The sequence below is a fragment of the Prosopis cineraria genome, unplaced genomic scaffold (genome assembly GCF_029017545.1).
Source record: "Prosopis cineraria cultivar Desert tree isolate PC_DT_omini unplaced genomic scaffold, ASM2901754v1 PC8, whole genome shotgun sequence".
In the NCBI taxonomy this organism is placed as follows: Eukaryota; Viridiplantae; Streptophyta; class Magnoliopsida; order Fabales; family Fabaceae; genus Prosopis; species Prosopis cineraria.
This window is the reverse complement of record NW_026555339.1, coordinates 11,168,709-11,175,289: the sequence shown is the minus strand read 5'-3', so window position 1 is coordinate 11,175,289 and position 6,581 is coordinate 11,168,709. Positions and strand designations below refer to the sequence as shown.

At 29.8% G+C, this 6,581-nt stretch overlaps 1 pseudogene; it reads left to right on the top strand.

Moving 5' to 3' along the window:
• Nucleotides 1-1,258: 1,258 nt before the first annotated feature.
• LOC129317293 (putative leucine-rich repeat receptor-like serine/threonine-protein kinase At2g19230) lies at nucleotides 1,259-6,182 on the top strand (annotated as a pseudogene).
• Nucleotides 6,183-6,581: the final 399 nt, after the last annotated feature.

Below are 6,581 nucleotides of genomic sequence, written 5' to 3'. Positions count from 1 at the left end.
TGCTTTTCCAAATACAATGCATGAGTATTGAAGAGATGAACTAAAAAAAGAAATTTCAACCAAAGATCATGGTTGTTTTTTTTTTTTAAATTAGAAAAATTCATTGTGCTTAATTGTAGTTAATGTTTTTAAAGGGTCTTTATATGTTATTTACCAATTAATTTTAGTATAAAGAAGTTATCCTTTTATGGGGGAATGCTTAGTTTTTGTTAGAAGGTTGATTTAGAGGGGATAGCTGGTGGGGATGGGGAGGATTTTAGACCCTGTTTAGAAAGATGGAGCTATTTTTAAGGAGGCCGGAGGAGATGAAGAGGCAGAGAAGGTTTCTTTGTTTTTTTTTTTTTTGGGGGAGAGTGACATCTAAAGACCTCTTAAAAAGGTTAATACCAAATCAAAAATTTTTAAATATTTTTCAATGCTGAAATATAAGAGGTAAATACTGAGTTTAGGAATCTAATTTATGATGAGATCATAATTTGGCATTAATTTTCAAGTCCTTAATTGTCATTCTGCTTTTTTTCTTTTGTGTCGAAAGATGATTTCTTTTTTCACTTAAAATTTGTTTAAAGGACAAGTAGAAATCATAAATTTTCTTTTTCATGGACATTTTGTATAGAGAAATTAAGAGAGAAAAAAGTTAAAGTCATCAAATTAATACTCTTATTAAAATATTGAAACCAAATCTTTAAAATCTTGAGCTACTATTTTAACATAAAATAGAAGACACATATTTTTAAGAGAAATGACATTTAAGTATTTATATAAATCATTACTTTTTTATAAATTAAAAAAATTAAAATATTTTAGATCTGGAAGGGGAAATTGGTAAAAATGTTATATAATTCATGGTCAAATTGGAAATATATTTTTACATTCTACGGTTGGAAAGCATCTTTCCTTAACATGCATAAGGAATTTTTGAAAGGGATTTGGAAATAGTGAGTGCACAAATTCACTCATTCAGTAAGCGTTTAACGTGATGTGATAACAATAATCAATTAATTAAACTATTGTCAGAAATTTTGTCATATAATATTTAGAAAGCATCAAATCTCAAATTTTTGAAAGGGAGATACATAAAAAATATTCTGATAATTTTTAAATATTGATGAAATCCAATGAATATAATTAAGATACGCATTAAATAAATAAATTTAAGGCACTCCCTAGATCCAAATTCACGTTAGTTATTCTATAGCTGAACACATAGACATTTAATTCTTCTTCATCATCATATGAAGCTTCATATGTATATGGGATGTGGAGAACATATAACAATGAATACAATAAATACTATTGCGCAGGTTTCATAAGCATAGACTGTGGAGCAAGCGAAGATTACGTCGATGAACAAACAGGGATTTGGTACCAGACAGATGAAGGCTTCATAGAAACTGGAACTAATCATGAAGCACCCTCTAGCTTTAGATTCAACGACCGTCCATATATACAAAAACAACTAAACACACTGAGAAGTTTTCCAGAAGGAAAGAGAAATTGTTACACTCTGAAACTAAACCAAGACATCTATCAGAATCAGAAGCACAAGTATTTGATCAGAGCTATTTTGCATATCAGAATTATGACTACAAGAACCAATTTCCAAAGTTTGACGTCTACCTCGGAGTCAACTTTTGGACCACAATTCAATTGGGTGCAAATAATTTCGCGTATATAGAAGTAACAATGCAACATGTTACCACCGACATGGTACAAGTGTGTTTAGTAGATACTGGAGATGGCACACCTTTCATTAACACTTTGGAACTAAGGCCATTGACCCACTCTCTCTATTCTGCTCCATTTCCTTTATCTCTTTACACACGAAGAGATTGTGGCGCTAAACGTTTTAATTATGGCAGGTACTCTTACTATACTTTGCACCAACTCAATTGTTACTCCTTTGGTTATATTTATATGGCAGAGAGAATATTTAATGTTTTATTTGTGTTTTCCCTATTGGAAATTATATAGTTAACGCCATCATGGAGATCAAGCATACTTATGGGATCTCCAAAATCAGTTGGCAAGGGGATCCATGTGTGCCATCTAACTTTGCATGGGAAGGTTTGAGATGCAACTCTAGCAACAATGCAAGAATCGTTTCATTGTAAGAAGTACTATACTTCTGCTATTATTTATGATCTGTTATATTTGAATAATTTAAGAAGAACATGTTGCGCACAAATAATAGTTGAAGAGAGCAATAAAACACCCTAATTAATGTAACATATATGAACCATGCATATAGTGTGAGTATTTATGTTCTTAACATGTCTAAATCTTGCCTTGATTTGTTATTATATATCTCAGTCAGATATTTCAACCTAGCTACAAGCTACGATTCCTTTTGTTTCTGTCCTTTTAGTTGTTTACAATATGGTGGCAAATTTGTGAACTCCAAATTAAATTGCAGGAACTTGAGCTCAAGCAATCTCACAGGAGAGATATCTAAATCGTTCGCGGATTTGAAAAAATTGGAGTCCTTGTAAGTTTATCACATAAGATAATCTTTGAATATTCTAATACTATTACTGAGCATATAATTAGATATTATTAATTAACCTCTTGTCGATAGGGATTTGTCGAACAATGAATTGACGGGAGAACTACCAGAATTTCTCGCAACTCTTCCTAACTTGAAATTCATGTAAGATCTAATTAATATACATTGCAATTTCACTACAGCTTTCATGCTCGGATATTGAAGCTGTTATCTCAAAATTCCATTTATTTTCTTTACAATCTTGCAGTAATGTGGCTGGAAACAAACTCACGGGTTCAATTCCCAAGGCTTTAAGAGAAAATGCTAACTTGCAGCTCAGGTATACTCGTCTCCATCAATTTCAAATTCAGATTATAGTTTATTCTTGTTTGAGGTCAGTTCACTACTAAAAAAAGGTCTATGATAGCACTTCAAAAGTGTGCCATGTCTAGGCATTCCTATATATACAGGAGCACTTTAATTTGGACGTTCCCATAGGACAAGTATACAGGAGTGCCTCCTCATAAATTAATTTTTTAAACAATAATTTTTTATTATTATCACAAAAGAACACTTTTTTGTTGAAACACTCGAGTAAGTTACACCTTAAGATTAGAAAGCGCTCCCGTAAGTTTTGCTTATGATTTTCGGACTGTTTTTATATGAACACTCTCATAAGGCGTTCTCGCACACATATCAAAGTACACTTAACACTTATTCCTTCTATTTCTGTTTATAGGAGAGAAAAACTGTATTACATAGGTTAGGAAAATCAGTTAATTATATTAATTATGTTTGAAAATAAAAGAATTAGACTGCAATACCCTTTATTAATTGTATTAATCAAACTTTTATTAATTATTTCTTATGACTATAAATGATAAAATTATGAGGGATAATTTAGAAAGTTTGCAATAAATGACTATTGAAAAATGTGATTTCACTTAAATAAAAAAAATCTAAAAATAATAGTTTCTCTAATAAACAAAAACGGTGGGAGTATCATATAACGCCAACATTTCAAAGTAAAACATGGAGCTAAAACTTTCCTATACAACATATAACTTGTAACTCCTAATAATAAGCGTTGAGTCTGTATCATTATTTATTGAACTTAATAAGTCACCAGTTATAAGTGAGTGGACCGATGGTTCTTTAAATTTTTTTTCGTTTATGAATAATGCTTTAGTTGGCCTCAATTAATTCATGAATCCCCAAATTTATCTGCAATACCGTAAAATCTCGCAATTTGCAAAGAATTGTTATTTTTTTAGAAAACTCATTTGCTCAACTACACTTCCTTTTCCTATTTGCCAGTGTAGCCAACAATCCAGGCCTCTGTCAGTTAGATTCATGCGACAAAGAAAACAAGTTTGTAATTCCTCTAATTACATCAATAATTGCAGTTTTTTCCTTAATTGCCATTCTTTCTTTGATCATTTGGAGACTGAGAAAGAGAAGACAAGGTATTTCTTTTCATATCCACTGTCAATTATTCATTTGGAATATAACACCCATGCTTTCTGAATCTTGGCACATAGCATGAGGTTTTAATTTCCCGAAAACTTGGAAGGTTTTCATTTTGGTAGAATGACATTTAAGGACTTTCTAAGAATATTATTTATAGTTATGGGTCTTCTGTTGAAATTAAAAAAATTTTAATTGAATTTTTTAGTTCTCATCTTCTATATTTTCAGTGCTCATCTTTAACATACTTAGTACTCAGTTTTTCAATATTTCAATAGTTAACTTAGATTTTCATGGTAAAATAAATAGTTACCTTCGCTTATATATTTTTAATACTTATCTTCCATCTTTTTAGTACTGAAAAATATTTATTTTTAATTCTTTTCAATATTGAATTTATAGAAGATGAGTATTAAAAATATCCAAGGTATCTATTGAAAAAAAAAATTAAGTACTGAAAATGCAAAAGATGAGGATTAAAAATGTAAAAGATGAATACTGGAAACATGGATGATTAGTGATGAAAAAAAATTTGATCATAAAAATTTTAATTCAAGTCAAAGACCATGGTTCTTTTTGAAAATTTTATAATTTTAGGATCCTTAACTATAATTAATATTTTTAGAGGGTCCTTGAATATCATTTTTCTAGCTACCTCACGTTGGATAACTTTTGTTCAAATCTCATGTTGATTCAAATTATTTTAAATTCTTGTTGAAGATCTCAAAATATTTGATATATAATAATGTAGGTTTGTCTACCAAATCCCTCAAGATGGGAGTTCTGAAGCAAAAGAATCGAGAATTTTCTTATTCATAAGTTGTTCATGTCACTGACAATTTCAAAACTCTTATTGGAGAAGGAGGATTTGGAAAAGTTTACCTTGATACTTTAGAAGATAATTCTCAAGTTGCAGCAAAACTACTTTCTCCATCATCAAAGCAAGGATATAAGGAATTTCAATCTGAGGTTAGACACAACAATTAAAAGTCATATCATAATTTTCAAATTTTTAAAAAAAATATGTGCAAATTAATTGGGTGCAAGATCTATCAGTTATGATGGAGCTAACTCTCGACATGTAGGCTCAACTCTTGAAAGTTATTCATCATAGAAACTTGGTTTCACTTGTTGGATTTTGTCATGAAAACAACATCAAGGCATTGATATATGAATATATGGATAATGGAGACCTTGGCCAACTATTATCAGGTTCGTCAAATATTGTGTTTATGTATCACTCATGGTTTCATTTTATTATAGTTAGTTAGATAGTAAGATATTACTTAATAAGGATTATGAAAGCAAGAACGTACAGTGGATCATATCACTCCTTCAGTTTTCCATAGCAGTTGTATAATGATATATATGTGATGGAAATAAGCAAAGCAAGAAAATCTCTTTCCTTTTTGTTTTTGTGTTTGTTTTGCTTTCTTTTTCTTCCCTTTTATCAAAAAAAAAAAGCAAGAAAAAGCCTTGAGGACCCCTCAGAAGATTTTGAAGATTCAAACGATGTTGAATATCAATTTTATGTGTTTTGAAATTTTGCATTTATTTTCTCTTTTAAAGATGTTCGTTACTTTTAGAATTTTGCCAATTAATATTATATTTTAGAATATTTACTTTTAATTTTATTGTCACATTTATTTTAGAATTAGATTAATAAGGCTTATAAATAGTATCATAACTAATTTACTTTGTATATATGCTTTTAAATAAATAATAATTAATATTAAATTATCTCCCTCTAAATTTCTCTCCTCTCTCTCTTCTCTCTTTCTCCCTCTTCTCTTCTAGATCAATATGTTTTCTTTTTAGTATTGAAACATCATGCTAATGGACACGTTTGTTTTTTATTTCTAGAGAAAAACTCAAATGTTTTGAAGTGGAATGAGAGGCTTCAAGTAGCAATTGACACAGCAAAAGGTAGCAAAAAACTACTACTTATTTATTTGTCTTCCTTATCAATTAACTACTACTCATCATATTTCCTCATTTTTTATACTGTATATTTCCCTTTGTTATGATAATCTGTTGGAGCTGTAGGATTGGAATATCTTCATATTGGTTGTAATACTCCTATAATCCATAGAGACTTGAAACCATCCAACATTTTATTAAACAAATCCATGGTAGCCAAGATTGCTGATTTTGGTCTCTCTAGAGCTTTTACAAATGAAGAAGATTCCCATCTATTAACTTGACCAGCTGGTACTCCTGGTTATATTGATCCAGAGTAAGTGTTTTTATCATATCAAAATGAAATAAAATATACTAATATTTGCTTAAAATATTAGAGAAGACAATATGATATTTAGTTTCAATTCATTCACCGAGAATATATTTAATCCAATCGATTATACCAACAAAAAAAAAAAGCTATTTTATCTAATTAAGTGTTATCCTTTGCAGATTTCACAGAACTGGACAACTAAATAAGAAAAGTGATATTTTATAGTTTTGGAATGATTCTTCTTCAACTTATAACCGGTCGTCCTCCAATAAAAAGAAATGTTGAGAATGTTAGTTTCATTCTTGATTGGGTTCAACCTAAAATTGAATGTAGAGATATTGAAGGCATTGTTGATCCAAGATTAGGTGGAGAATTCTATGTTACCTCAACACGGAA